General features: G+C 34.4%; 1 pseudogene; it reads left to right on the top strand.

Annotated features, from left to right (window-relative positions):
* The first annotated feature begins 696 nt into the window (after nucleotides 1-696).
* On the top strand, nucleotides 697-14,642 carry LOC105042465 (uncharacterized; annotated as a pseudogene).
* Nucleotides 14,643-16,692: the final 2,050 nt, after the last annotated feature.

The following is a 16,692-nucleotide window of genomic DNA, read 5'->3' on the forward strand; positions in this document are numbered from 1 at the left end:
ATATTTATGTAAATTGTATGATTTATGCATATGCAAAAGTATGATTTATTTATGATATATTGTCATTACAAAAATTTTATATTCCAATGACAATTATCTTCTCTAAATAATTATTGATGCATGTATAAACTTATGCTTAATTTTGATAAGATAGTGTAAGATTTACTTACTGAGTTGGTGTAGCTCATATCTTTTTCTTTTCTATCCAGAAAAATAAAGTTATGACTGATGAAAGGATCCAGACTTGAGGATCTACATGATAAGCTTGAAAATTTTGTAGCTAGAATTTAGTTATTTGATGATCATGGACTTGTAGTAAATAATTATGAATTTTTGAGATATGGATTTGTATTTGATTTTGGATTTAGATGCTTTTTTTGATTTTGGATTTAGATATTTTGAACCAATATTGGTTTAATTATTTGATGAATAATGGAACTAGATCTTCTATTATATTCTATTTGTGATGGATTTTAATTGATTATGATTGATAGGCTTCACATTATCGAAGGTGGTACCCCTTGGTAGTAGCTTGGAAATAGATTTGATCATGGGTAGAACTTAAAATCTAGCAATGGGTAACTAGGACTCGTTTAGCTAGATCATATTTAATTGAATAAGAATAAATAAATTTTCTTAGAGTTTTGTTGCTTATTTAAGAAAATTGATTAATGCTTGTATTTGTGATAGGTAACGATGAGCAATAGGAGGGATGAAGCCTTAGTGAACCGTGCTACTAGGAAGAGAGGAGCAAGAAGATTACGAGGGGAGATACCAACCAGCCAGCTGAGTAGGCTCCTAATGTCCCAGCCACTCAGGCAGACATTGCTGAAGTATGCCAGGTGGTAGCCTATCTTTTTCAACAACAACAGACATATATACTTCTCGATCTACACCATCTCTAGAGTCATATTATGAAAGGTTTAGAAAGCTTAACCTACTACTATTTGAGGATAGATCTGACCCTCTGATCGCAGAGATCTGGATTTGAAAAATGAAAAAGATATTTGATGCACTATAATATCTTGAGGATGTGAAGGTTAGGCTAGCCATTCCTATGCTAAAAGAAAATGCCCAGTTTTGGTGGGCTGTAATAAAGGCAGTATATGAGAATGCTGATAACCAACTAACATGGAAGGAATTCAAGAAAATATTTTATGATCAATATTTTTTAGAGTCAGTGAGATTAGTTAAGGAGAATGGGTTTTCGACTTTGAGGCAAAAAGATAACATGACAGTACTAGAGTATGCAAATAAATTCAATGAATTAGGTCGATTTTGCCCCCAGCTTATAGAGTTTGAAAGAAGCAAAGCAAATAGATTTGAGTATGATTTAGGATATAAGATTCGATTGCTTATCCTCTCATCTTTTTAACAACTACAAGGATGTACTGGAACAAGCTTTGAAAGTTGAATCGGATATTAAAAGATCAAAGCAAGAAAGGACGGATAGGAAGAGATCTAGACCAACAGAAACTCGGGATGACCGATATGAAAACTTGGAGAATAACTCTAAAAAGAAAAAGGGAGTAGAGACTTGCAGATATTGCGGTAAAAATTATCATGAACCTTGTCTTAAGAAGCTTAGAGCATGTTATCGATGTGGCAAGTGGGGACATTTGGCACAGGAATATCCTAATTAGAAAACAACTGACTCCAAAGCTGTTGGCTTAGTTGAATAAGCATAAAAAAAAAAAAGAATGCACAAATATCTACCTCAACTCTACAGGATACTACAACGAGCAATAATATAGTGATAGGTACAATTTCAACCAACTTAAGGAGATGTTCATATGAATATTGATTATAGCTCTTCCATTTCTTTATAGTTTACTATATCTTTGAATTATATATTTTAAAAATTGGATGAGCCATTTCTATTATAAAGTATTCATGATGAACTTGTACTTAAAAATAAAAAAAAATTGCATTACTCGAAAGATGAAGCCAGTTAATAGAAAATAGTTCAGAATATAAGACCTAGAAGTATAGCTTAGATGAAAGTGGCATAGCGAAAGTATGACGAGGATGATTTGAAGACTAAGCATCCTTACTTGTGTAAAAATGAAGGTATGCCAAGTTTCAAGGATGAAACTATTTTTAAGGGGGGTAAAATGTGATATCAAGTCCTAAAATTCTACCTCTTTGCATGAATCTTAGGGCATAAAAAAGAAAATAAAAAAATAAACAAAATAGCAAAACAAGGAATGTTGAAGACTCTCGCTTGGAGTCTTCTTCCACATGAGCCCATCGAAGAGCAAGGCGAATTCGGGAATGATTTGGCCTCCTCTCCACCCTATAAATTCTCTTTTTTCTCCTTCAAAGCTGTCTATGATGAACACCGACCTTCTCCCTCTCCATTCTCCTCGGATTCTTCCATTGAAGCCACGGACGTCCTCATCGTGTTTGTCTCAAATTCTTGTCGAAGACCTCATCGAAGCCTGAGGTAAGCCCCAATCCCCCTTCCTTTCTTCCTTCTCCTCCTTTTCATCTCATCATGCACACCTACTGGCCGTCGGATTTGCCAGAAAACCCACAAAAAGCAAGAACCCTATTTTTTTCTCGTTTGACCGAACTTTGCTCTCTCTTTTTTGGCCATTAGTGCCATCGTTTGCAGTGCTTCACCCCTAGGTATGCACCCCCACCTTCCTGCTTGTCTTCCCCGAAGATCATAGCTGTCGGTGATCGGTCAATGATCAGAGAAAATTCAAAGAAAGGGGCGGTCCCCTATTTTTTCAAAATTTTATGATTTTCTTTTGTTGGCCGGCCACTTGCCACCGGCCCTCCTTTGCTCCATTGCCATCAGCCACTTGCTATTATGGCCTGCTGCTGGTTTTTCGACTAGAAACCACCATCCGTGTCTCTCCTCTGCTCGGCCAAAAAAAAGAAGAAGAAAAAAAGAGAAAAAAAGAAAAGAAAAGAAAAAGGAACGAGAGAGAAGGGACCTCTCTCTTGCCTTTCTCTTTTGTTTAGGATTTTTCTCTCTACACCATCTTTCTCTCTCTATTTGATTCACAGACCCTAATATAAACTCAAAATAATTTTTCTAAAGAAGCCCAGCATCACTTTGATATCTATGCAAGATGTTGGACTCCATTCGGTCAAGTCAAATATCTTTAAAATTCTCTATTAATGAACCATGTTGATTGATCTTGGGCTTGATTTCAGCTCATACTTCATAATTTTTTGATTGAGTCACTTAAATCTAATTCTTAGTTAAGAGGTCCTATATTACCCAGGTGCCCGAATAGGTTGTTGAACCGATTTGTAGTATTTTTTTCTTATAATTGAATTTATTGAATAAGAATTAATTATATTTTTAATATGTTAAATAGGTTCAATAAGTTCATCTATCAAAGTTTGAAGGGTTAGGACGAAAAAGATAAATAACTCTGACACTTCTTACTTATTTTTGAATTATCAACAATTTTATTATAAAAAATTATTTTATATTTTTATAAAATAAGGATCAAGCATATATATTATAATACTCATATTCATCATAAAATAGTGATTCCATGAATATTTTGATATAAATGACTTGCTTATGAAATATGGATTTTATATTTGTGACATTTATATTTTGTTATGAAAAAGAATGATTTCAGAATGATTGCATCTTTAAAAATAACTTATAGGATATGAGCTCTATAAAATTATTTAGTATTTTATTTATGCATGATTTAAGAAAGTAGGATCGATGAAGCATGATTTAAGAATGCTTGCTTTAAGAAAATCTGATTTAAGAAATATAACTATAGACTCTCAGATAGCTATATACGGTCCTACTAGCGAATTATAGTAGTCGGCATACGGCCCTCGTCAGCAGGTTACAATAGTTGGGTACACGACCCTCGCTAGGGGGTTATAGTAGCTCGGTATACGGCCCTCATCAATGGGTTATAATAGTCAGCATGATATGATTATGGCCTTGTCACAGACATAATAGTAATTTTAGCATTTAGTCTGAGAGAATTATTAAGAATTATGAAATGATAAAATAACAGATGATTTATGACTTCACCTATAAAGTTAATATGATTTATGACTTTGTTTATTTTACGCATTGAAAACTATGTTTATATAAATTGCATAATTAATGAATATGCAAGAGCATGACTTATTTATGATATATTATCATTATAAAGATTTTATATTCCAATGACAATTATCTTCTCTAAATAATTATTGATGTATGTATAAATTTATGCTTGATTCTGATAAGATAGTGTAAGGTCTACTTACTGAGCTGGTGTAGCTCATACTTTTTTTTTTCTTTTCTATCCAAAGGAATAAGGTTAGGATCGATGAGAGGATCCAAATTTGGAGATTTGTATAACAAGCTTGAAAATTTTGTAATTGAAATTTAATTATTTGATGATCATAAACTTGTAGTAAATAATTATAAATTTTTGAGATATAAATTTATATTTGATTTTGAATTTAAATATTTTAAATCAATGTTAATTTAATTATTTGATAAATAATAAAATTAAATTTTTTATTATATTTTATTTATGATAAATTTTAATCGATCGTGATTGATAGACGCTAGGACGGTATCCCAATTCTACTAACGGGCCTTACATGTCATCCTGCAGGTTTCATAATATCCATTTGTCTTTGTGTTTTCATGGCACTGCCCCCCGCTCCCCTCACCCTCCCTCCATCCCTCTTTCCTTTCCCTTTCTGAGAAAAAAGCGAAAAAGAATGCAGCAATTGAGTGGTACAGAACAAGGAGAGTGAATTTCATCTGCACTATTATCTTGATGGTCCCAAAAAAAGATGGTCATGCATGTCGGTATTCCCTGCTCGGTTGAAGTATTCTGGTTTTTCGATATGTCTAGGTTTTAGTTTATTTTTTGAGTTAGATTTGTTGTTTTCTTCATAAAAGCCAAATTCTTTATCATGGATGATAGCTTTTTTATTTTATCACAGGGCAATTTCCCTCATTAGTGATGTCAAGAATAAATATATTATTATTATGCAGACTATTTTGAAGTTTTTTAAACTCAAAGAATGCTTAGTTTAGTCTACGTTATTTCAGGGATTTTACTGGGTTTTTATATAAGATGTTTTGAACGTATACATTTTGCTGTTCAATGGTGATTTTGGAACTTTCTGAGGTTAAGGCTGGTTGCTTCCTCTTGATAATCTTTGTTATACCTCTTGAGCTTTCTTATACCTGTGTGTGTATGAACTGTGGCATATGATCACAAAGTTGGAAGACATTTTGTTAGATCTAAGCTAGTGCTAAGACTTGGATGTTCTAACTTCAGTACTGATGAGTAGTTATCTATTTAGACATATGGTATCTTAAGCAACAAGTACAAATATCTTTATTTGTCCTCAATATGACTATTATTTTGTCGTGTGTCATTGTTCCTCGTTAACAATCAAATGTTGTGTGTGTATCTTGTAGCATATGATCACAAAGTTGGAGCACTCCATAGTCGTATGTTGAATTGAAGTGAAAGACTTATTATTAGATCCAAGCTAGTGCAAAGACTTGAATGTTCTAACTTTACTAATGATGAGTGTTTATCTACTTAGACATATGGTATCTTTATCAATGCATGCAAATGTCTCTCTTTGTCCTTAATACGATTATTATTTTGTCATGGGCCATTGTTCCTTGTTAACAATCAAATGTAGAGGACTGGCTATCAGGGAAAACAAGCATTCTAAAGTTGAATTTACATGTTGATATAAAGCTGACATCTATTTCCAGTCAATTTTTCCTCCAATCTTGTTTGAATGAGAATAGTATATTGTCAATTTATGAATTGCTTCTCTTAAGCAATTTCTTAATTGACATCATTTATGGAATTGAAGCTTTATATTTTGAAGTAAATTTGTACTCTGTGAAAGTCAAACCATCTACACCGACATCGTTGGAGATGTGTTGGCTCATTATGAGATCAGGTTATGGTATATGTTAATAATGCATATTGAATGATTAGGTGGACTATGCAACATGATAAGAACAAATTTAATGGTGTTCTCATGGAATTCTAGATTTCAGAGGTTGCACTTGTTTGAAAATGAAGATTCCATGTTCAAGTAGCTGTTTTGGCCAACAAAATATGGTTTATTTTGGTATATTTGTAGCTGCTGTTTTTGTACCATGCACCTTTGTAAGAATTCTGTTATCACAACTTAATTTGGATGTTTTATTACCTTTTTTCGGTTTCTTATTAGAAGAATCGGAGCCAAAAAATTGATGGCTGCTTAGGATGTGTGGGAGGATATTTTGGGTCTGTTGGAACCAGCGTCAGATCGCTGAAGAGATATAAAACTTGCTAATTTAGCTATTGATGAATCCAGTACATCATTTTACTTTTACTGCTTTTATGTTTTGTGCAAATATTTCTTGCTAGATGCATATAATTTGCTTTTTAATTCATTTTACACCAACTACTCCTTTTGCTTTCTTTTCTTTTAGTAGCTTCAGTGTGGTGTCATCTTATTATTGTTGTTGATCAATTTTTTTTCAGAGAAGAGGATAAAAGTAGCATCCTGTTCATCATGGAAGTATTCTCTATAGATAGACACAAGCATGCGTAATTCTGTTGTCATTATGTTTTGCTTGATCGTGTGAAGCTGAGCAACATTTGTGCTGGAGAGTAGCTGACTGATTCATCTTGCTTGGAGCCAAGATTAGCTGTAAACTGGTAGTGAGTGTAGGTACCATTGACTACATTAGATGAATGAAAATGTATTAAAAATTTAAAATGATATTTGGTAGGCTACTTACATATTCTGAAGCTTGAATCTGGCACTTAGATGTTCTGCCTAGTTTAAATTCATGTAATTATTTCATGATGATAAAAAGTGCCCTTGCAGCATTAATTGCTTATGTTCTGTGTTTTGTGAATTATCCCCAATGTTACTTTGCACAAATACTTAGGAAAAAAGATACTGTTCTTTTTATTTTGGTGACTAAAGTGAATAAAACTGTCGGATAAGTTTGTTGGATGAATTGCATATTATATTTACAAACAAGATTTTGTTTTCAATAGAATTGTATTAGGCTGTTGTGATGAAGCTAAATTTCCATGTACCTTGATTCATCATATAATCAAGTTTTTTGTTATTACTCCAGAAGGAAAGGTTGTTAAGCTGGGAAAGGAATCCATCCATGTCATTGTACTTGGCTTTTCTTCAGCAGCCATTATGTTGGAGGATATTTGTGAAGAGTTCAAGTATTAAATTGTAAGAAACAAATAATTGTTTTCAATAAGTTGGATGGGAAGGAGAGTTCATTCGTTAATTCTTTTTATCTGACATTTGCTTTCACAGAAACATGGTGCAGGAGTTTTTGCCAGTTTGTCCCATAAGCGACATGTAATCAAAGTTGGGAGCATGATATGGTTCTTAGTCAAAAGGTGATATAGAAAGAATTAGAAATTATTATTGAAATGACCTGATTCCCTTTTTCTGATGTTGCTTTTTATTAAGAAGTCCTAAAATTTTATGCTACCTTCATTTGTTAATTCACCTACAATATATATTTGATAAAAAGAATTTGCAAGACAGTTAATATTAGGCATAAATTTTTGTACACACACACACTTGAATTTGATTTCATTGTAATAGTTGAATAAATATGAGGAATCCAAAGCAAATTTTTTGGCTATATTGGTGTAATATTGTTTTGTTATAAAACTGATAGTAGTTGAAAACATGAGGAGGATTTTATTAAATGGTAAATTACACAAAAAATGGGTGAAATATCCACTTTTCACTTTGACCACTTTTTGGTATTTGTTGCACTTTGGGGCTTTGCTCCAAACAGAAGATTGAGTTTGCCCTTTTAACCTATTGAGAATTGCAAAGCTACCACATCTCATCATTGCTTTATAGGGATGGAGAAAGTCCACTTTGGCCTTTTATTTTTAAAATAGGACGACTTGAATAAAGAGTTCACACTCTTTAGTAAATGGTGCCAGCTAATCTATCAATAAATCAAAGCTGAAGAGAGTCTCAAACTGCCAGCTCAATATAAAATAATAAATTGTGCATCTGTGCTACAGTAAGAAAATTTGTTAAACTATCAACATCATCAAAGAATGAAATTTTAAATTCACACTGAGGTTAGAAAACTAGAAAAGTAAGGATGTAAATGAATCAAAAGTATGATTTAATTTGGTATCCCTGTTTGAACCCATTTCAAATATGCTTATGGACAACCATATAGACACATAATATATGTAAATCATCTTGTTCAGATTCTGGTGTAAATAACATTGTGGATTAGATTTTAAAACATACAGAAATATTCTATATATATACAGCATACATGTGTTGAGCCCATCATATTTGGATTCATGCTTTTAATTCTGAGTATAATATGCATTTTAGACAGCCACAGAGTAGACATGGGCTTGTCGAGATTGATTGCAACTTGATTTCTAATTTTGCTTTCCATCCTTTTAGAGCTAACCATCAGTTTCTGAGCTTGTAGATGGATTTTGCCACAAATTAGGCAGATTCCGACAAAAAATGTACCAAGCATGTAGGCAACCGATGATCAAGTACCATAGCCATAACCATGTAGCTTTCTCCCAGTTATATGGACTATTTTATGGATCCCCTTTTACCAAGTAGGCCTACTTGACTCCAACTCTGATGTTATTTCAAGCTTTTCTATAACTTTTCTTACAACCTCAGTGATGATACTTTAGATCCTCCCCTTGTGCTACATCTTTCATGCAAGTTGAATTTTTTTTTTTTTAACAAAAAATTGAACTTGCTTGAATCGTCATTTTATTTCCCATATCAATCATTTGTCGTTAATTTGTGCAAATTCTGCATTTTCTCTAATATATGTTGTTCACAACTTATGCTTTCTGGTTTTTTACGTGTTCAACTTAACATTCTTGTTTTCGTTACACTCTGTTTGTTTTCTTGAACACTCTTTATTGCCCAATATTTTGAGCCATATGACATTGCATATTGTTCTATAAATTTCTGTTTAAGTCACCAAGATATGCATCAATCATATAATACCCTAGAAGCACCTCTTCACTTCATCCAAGTAACTCTAGTTCTATTACATACATCTTCATCCATCTTTCAATTATTTTGTACCATAAGTCTTAAATAACAAAACAATTACCTTGTGGCATATATTGCCCATTGAATCTCAAATGGGTCCTATCTTTATTTTCATTTTCTTAATAATTACATTCTACACTATCTCTTTGTTCTACTGATTTTTAGTCCCTTATCTTCTAAAACTTTCTTCGATATACCATTTTAGCATTTTATCTAGTTTGTTCTTCATCAGCCAACACTAATTGTTTGCAAATGCAACAAGCATAAATCATGTTGCATCTTCATGAATATTAGCAACAAATTCATATGTAAGATGTTTATGAAGTTTTAGAATTAGTGTTGATCTTGGTGCCAACCTATTTTGAGTCAGTGTTTTAAAATGCGATGCATGAGGCTACATATAAAGCCGCATTAGCATATGCATTGCCCTGACCACACTGCACATGCTATATGTGGCTATTAATGTGATCAGGCTACACAGGAGCCAAAAAGATGGCTTGCTTAGCACTTTGTGGACATTTGCAGCAGGATTAGTATGATGTGACTGCAGATGCAGCCTGCTTATCTTTTTCTGACTGCATATGTGGTCCTTTTAACATTATGCAACCACATATGTGGCCACTCTTATATAGGTTCATATAAATAAGGTGGGTTCATGCTAATGGTTGGTTTGGGTGTGGGTTTCAAGCAGGCCAGGTGTACATACACACTACAAATATATTATTTGTGCTATAGTTATTGCTAGCTAGAGTCAAGAAATAAGCACTAATTGCTAGATGTTGTTATTATTAATGTTGCTGTTATTTATAAAAATATTGCTATTATCCTTATGTATAGTATTTTATTTATTTTTAATTATCATTGTATATATTGTTTTTTATTTAGTTTTAAACATTTAGAATACTGATTGCATGTGTGCCTACATATGCAACCTTTGCACATGTGCTATGTGGCTCCTTGACTGCTTATATACCACAGCTGTCTGTTAAAACAAATGTGAAGGGAAATATACTTGTACCAAAATAACATCTAATACTTGCTGATTCTCATACATGTCCTCAATGATTTTAATATACTGTTTATGTCCTCAAACTTGTGTTCAAGACACCTTCGCAACTTGTGTTCATGATACTGGATACAATTCTCTCCCATATCAGATAGATATCTAAGTGTCCTACCCAATTGATATCCTTATTGTTGTTGCCAAATAAGGGTATGGTGTTTCAGATTTGGATGAGATATTGGATTGGTACTTGTGAATAATATGCATATTCAAATAGGACTATGAATGTCCAAATAAGGTCATATACACAGGTTGTAATATGTGCTGTATATACGGTTAACATCAATGTAGGTGCCCACACCCTTGAATTTGGTTGTAATTTGTACTCGAGATCATATCCAATGGCTTACATTTTCATTTTTTGGGCTTGAGTAACTTCTGCAGGATAAGAGTGGCTCAACATCAATGTGTGGTGTGAATGCTAAATTTGATTGTATCTAAAACACACTTAGGTGATTTCGCATTCATGAGAGCACTTATACTGCAACCTGATATATAATGAGAGTAAAGTATGAAGATTTAGCAAATGAGCCTAAATATTGAACATGCATATTGTGGAGAACACATCAACAAAGATCCGCAAACCTAGAGTCCCAAGATCAAATATTGTACAGAAGAAAACTTGAGGAATAAAGATAAACTCTCTGATAATCTCATTATTGATATCCACAATATAATATAGGTGATTTGCCACTAGCACAAGAATTGCCAAATTCATCTGTAATTAATCCTTTTCAGGAGAATGTCTGGATTTTTTTGTTGATGAGAAATTGGTGCTGCTTAGTCATTGGTCATGGTTGAAGTCTAACATTATGATGTTCCATTCCTTGCCAGCTTTTAAATTCCACCATTATATGCCATCCAACGGGTTGTCAGGTGCCTAGTGATCATGAAATAAAGTGCACCACCATTAATTGGGAAAGAGAAACAAATTTTGTACATCTAAAACATTTAAAATATGCATATCATCTGAGATAGATGTAAAGGCTAGCATTTTAATTTTCTTGAATCTTTACATCCTTGTAGTTCAAATCCTCGAGTCTCTGTCTTTCCACCACAATCAATATTTCACTGGTTGGCTAGAGGTGCAAGAAGAATGATGAGAGAACTAAATGATATTAAATACTTAAGAGATGAGAGTGTAGGGGACTATTGCAGAGAAGGGCTCGGCCCATCACATGAGGTATTGTCCATTCTGGTTCATGGGCCTCACTATTTTGTCTCTTAAAAGACGCTTCACTTGGAAAAGATTTTTTTTTTCTTTATAAGTGCATCCTCTTAGACTTACAACCAATATGGGACTAATGATAACCTCCATATTATTAGAACCACAACAGAGCCCTCCAGTCAAGGGAGACTCCGATTGTACACAGTCCGAGGAGCCTTATAGTTAGTCGAGACAGACTTCAGTCTCAGAGAACCAAAGTGGACCTTGGCCCCTTCTTGGTGCGCCATTGTTGCGGATAAGAGCTCGACCTATCACGTAAAGTATTGTTCGTTCTGGCTCATGAGCCTTACGATTTTATCCTTTAAAAGATATCTTATGTGGGAAAGATTTTTTTCTCCTTATAAGAACGAGTCTTCTTTAACTCACAACAAATGTGAGACTAATGATACCCTCCACATTATTAGAACCACAATAGGGACCATTTATAACATATAAATTAGAGGAAAATTGCTTGTAAACGAAATAGTACCTGGCTAGGTGTGGTACAACCTCAATGTGGAAAGGAATTTTAAATTTGTGGATCAGAATAGAAGAAAAGAGTTGAAGAGGAAAGGGGGTCTGGTCAAAGAAGAGTTGGATGGAAATAGAGATGATTTTAAAGGATTTTCCATTTTTGAAAGCTTGGCATTTATAAGACATCAGTGGTCAAGTAGGTTCAAACACTCGGTGGTTAAATGTGGATGATGCATATCACTCATGTTTGCCATATCCTGGTGTCAGTTGCAGTGATGCATCAATTATCAAATGTGTATGCATAACAGCCTGAAGTAATCTATATGTTGTGTTCAGCGATCTAGTATTATTAAGTTACATTTTTCTGGATATTGTTGTTTTATGGGGGCATTTGCAAAGTTTTGTTCGTGGGCCAAGATGCCAGCTACCTATGACACGATGGATTTTGATCCGATGACAGCAGCTTTAAGTCAGAATATCCATCACATGAACCAAAAAAAAAAAAAAGGTACAACACAGAAATGAAAGAAAATATTCTGGTCAATTAAAGCTGCATGTGCAATTGGTCCTCGAACTGGTCTTGTCTAAGTATTTGATCTATTCTTTTATTCTTCCATCTTGGATAAGCTGAGTTACCTATTTTCTTGTTAGATTTTTTTTTTTTTTTTTGGAGACAATGTTTGTTTCACTTTTTGGATTTTTTTTTTTTTGGGTGTTTTTGAGATGAATATAATTCCTCTGGCAGAAGTTATCATTGTACCCTCTATAAACTTTGCTAGTGTAAGGGACTTTGGAAGGCTTTTCCATGGTAGTGTTGCATGGAGCTGGACATAAGAATTGGACTTGGACACCTCTCTGGCTCAGCAACATGGGTGAACATAAAAAGAAGATACAAGGAAACATGAGAGCCAAACAAATTCTAACTAATTTGTATATATTTGAGTTATATTAGAGAATGTGGATTAGAAAATAACGGGAAGAATCAAACTATCAACCAATATTTTGGAGTTACAATTAAATGAGGTTTGTCTCCCTACCTGCTAACTAGCCATATTGGTTTAATGACAAGCCTCTATCTTGCCTAAAATTGCTTAATTAAGTAGACCCAATTTAGAAGGTCCCCATTAGGCTGAGAGCAAATCACAAAATCTGTTCAATCATTCCATGGAACCATCTCAACTTTGAATTCTGCTTTTAGCCAACCTCCTAAGGTATCGACGGTGGTGGTGATGGTGAATTACTTTATACATCCCAACTCTCAGACCCTGATGTTTAACAAAAAAATCAAGAAAGATCATGGCAACAACAAAAAAAGTGGAAGTAGTCAAACATGCATTATGGTATGGTGACTGATTTGTGTGTTATTTATTTGAATCTGTTATGAAATCGGCAAATCAGATCAAGTTTCTGTGCTTGCAAATTTCTCATTTTTTGATTGACAATGAATATAGATATAACTGGCATGCCAAATGCCAGATTTGAATTGTCATAAGGATGTATTTGTTTTGTCACACTATCTGATTTTTTTTTATTATTATGATTAATTTCACACAGTTTGGATGAAGAAATACTCCACATTTCGGGATCATTAATGCCATCTCAAACTGGATGCATTCGCTGGCTGTCCAAACATGGTGCAGAAGATGAACCAGAAATTAATCGGTTCGAATCTGTTCTTCTATTAATCTTCCTTCTCAATTTAGTTTTCCTAAAGAACTGCAGAATTATTATGCATCTAGCTTTATGGGTGGTAATGGGTCAGTTTGAGTCAGGTTACTATATATGCCAGTATCTCTAGGAAATTGGCCCATACTTTTTGACTTGACCTGCTAGCTGGTCATTGTTGCTCGATCCTTGTCCATCGCTGGGTTAATCTGATTCACCAGTTGCACTCAAGCCACCTATCGCACTTATTGAACTGGGCTTAATCTACTAGGGCTGCTACTCTTCCCTCTTGCAAGCACATTTCTGAAACAATAAGTCTCTTAAAGTTTATTTTTCAGGGTTTTAACATATATGTCAAGATGTATTTTTAACTCGGCTTAGTTTAATCTACTGGGGCCGCTACTTTTCCATCTTGCGAGCACATTTCAGAAAAAATAAGTTTCTTAAGAATTAGTTTTCAGGATTTTAACAAATATTCCAATATGTATATTTTACTCTACTTGAATGCTGCCAATATCACTGAACTGTTTGACTTGGGTCGCTAGTTCTAAACCAATATTTGTCTGCATATGAAACATAGGAAGCCATTCTTATGTTTGAGCAGGCGACTTTTGTAGATCCCCATACCTAGCTGTCTGAAACCATAGTTGCAGTGAACTGGCCCAATTTATTGGCACTTTGAACTTGATTTTTTTTCCTTGGGAGAAACGAGGATATCATATAAGGAGGAAGTACTTGTTCCGGTTTCCTGTTATCTATGTCTGTGTCATTGTTGATGATAACTGAAGCTCATATTGCTTCAAATAACTTTGTTCCTTTTTTTTCCTATTTTCCTCTTGCCAATAAGTGATTGTATACATTTACTTTGAAATTATGCAGAAGTCTCAAAAGACATAGGGAAAGGGATATAAAAATGGAAATTGAGGAGCAAGAGTCCAAATTAAAGAATGAGGGTGATCAGTCAGCGAATTTCTGCCGTGCGCACAAGTCCAGAAAGAGAACTGCTGAAGAGTGATTGATATTTTCAGTGGCTTCTCATTTTTGAGCGAATACCTTTTGGGAAAAATGTTGTGGTCAAGCAATATTGTGGGAACTTACGTGTTGCTCTCTGTAAAATTCTGTACAAACAAATTCTCACTTTATTACAATATCATCACGGGACATATTTTAAATGCTAACTGTTTAAGCTATATCTATATCTTCAGTGTAGTGGATAACGTTGTAGGAAGCTACAATTATATAGAGACAGATATTTATGTTGGACACTCCAGGAACTTAAAAGGTTGCACAAAGTAATGTAAGTCTGATAAGCTAAAGTGGCTCAGAAATAGGTCAAAGTTACAGGACTCCAAATTCGGAAGCTTGCCATATTTCCGTCATTCAACCAGAATTCACCATTTTTTGTATGTCCATTTCGTTTTGTGCTGAGTTGCCTCCTGTTCTACTGCTTGGCAAAGACATGGGCCTATTAACCACTTGATGAAGTCGAAGATGTCATTATTGTCGATGCTTAGGTTACGAAAGGCCTGCTATTTGTGCAGTCCAGAAACGTTTTTTTGAAGTACAGTAAAAGACAATATCAGGAGACTGTTTGGTAGCTTATTGTTTTGTTTAACATTGCTTAAGTTCTGTGCAGATTCATTGTCTTTGATTGGGTCCTTTTAAGTTAGTTGAGTGATTCAATCATGTCTTTAGTTGGGTCCTTTTAAGTGAGTTGAGTGATTCAATCTGGTCTTTTGCCCACCCACCATTCAATGCCGTTCCAGCACCCTCTCAAATGATGAAAATATTGTCAGTGTCGACAACTCCAAAAAGGACTTAAAAATAAATAAAAGAAACAAGAACTGTTACAAGGCAAAGAAATATCAGGTGGAAAAAAAGAAATTGTTACGGTGCCATTTTATCGAATACTTGCTGGCCTCTTGGTCATTGCATTGGGCCCTTGAACTACTTCGCGCCATCCTCCAGCATCGTTTAATCCCTCGGTTCCCTTGGGAGAGCACATGCAAGCATGGGATGGTGGAACGCAATGTTGCTGCGTCCATGAGGGCAACAGGAGTGGTGTGTGCTTGGTGGAGGGTGGTTCAGGTTGTATTTCTGTGAAAAGAAAAGAAAAGAAAAGAAAGATCGACCTCCTTTCACAATATTAATCATTGGATCATGATAGACCTCAAAACACTTCAACTCCTTTCTTTCATCCATCTACATAGATTTTGAAACAGCTACTGCATGATCCAATAATTGACATCATGAAAGAAGATCAATCATTCTTTCATGCAAAAAATATAACTTTAACATGAAGGAGGGGCCACAAATGGTGGTGCTGTACTTTCTCATCCAAACAAACTCTACATCCAGAGATAAGGTGCTCATCACAATTATTGATTACTAATTCTCCTTGCCGCCAATGGTGATGAGAGTTCCAAAATCATAACAAAATTTGTGTTTTGCACCTTATGCACAGGCACAATGTTGATGATATGTAAAATGTGGGATGAAAATGCATGATTATATATGTCACGCCCCCGACCCGAGATTTGAATCGAGGGTCATGACAACTGCCGCATACCTATAGAATACTTTCTCCATAAGCATGCAAGGCATCTCATCATGATATCTTCACAAATAGTTTAAATAAATTTTTCTTTATTCAATAATCAAATCTTGGTTCAATTAACAAATCAAAACTAAGTGTTCAAAAGAAAGTAACTGTCTGACAAAGTCAATACTAAAAATAAAACTAAAGGTCCTGAATCAATTCTGAGAAAAAATCCTAAATCAATGAGTTAACTCCATCTCTAATCGCTCTCCCAACCGAAATCCCGCATCATGCTAATTTTCTGGATCTGTAAAAAAAAACATAAAACTTATCATGAGCTAAATAGCCCAATAAGCAGTGTATACCTTTAACTGAATAATCAGGCAAATAATACTATGCATAACAAATCAATATGTAATTTCATGAAATCATATTCATACTGTCAATCATATATAAAAGTCAATTCATCATAATTTTCAATTATACTTTTCTTCTTAAATTCATCAATTTCTTAAATTCTTCTTACCAACCATGACTATGACCACATTATCCCTGTGGCAGGGTCATAATACCGCGTATCTGCTTGCGGTGGGCTGCGAATCATCTGGCAGCCAAGTCCTTTGGAACCGCTGGTCTAACTGGCGGTTTTGTCGCTGGTCTATCTGGCGACATGTCGCTGGTCTT

Source organism: Elaeis guineensis, chromosome 4 (genome assembly GCF_000442705.2).
Source record: "Elaeis guineensis isolate ETL-2024a chromosome 4, EG11, whole genome shotgun sequence".
Classification (NCBI taxonomy): domain Eukaryota; kingdom Viridiplantae; phylum Streptophyta; class Magnoliopsida; order Arecales; family Arecaceae; genus Elaeis; species Elaeis guineensis.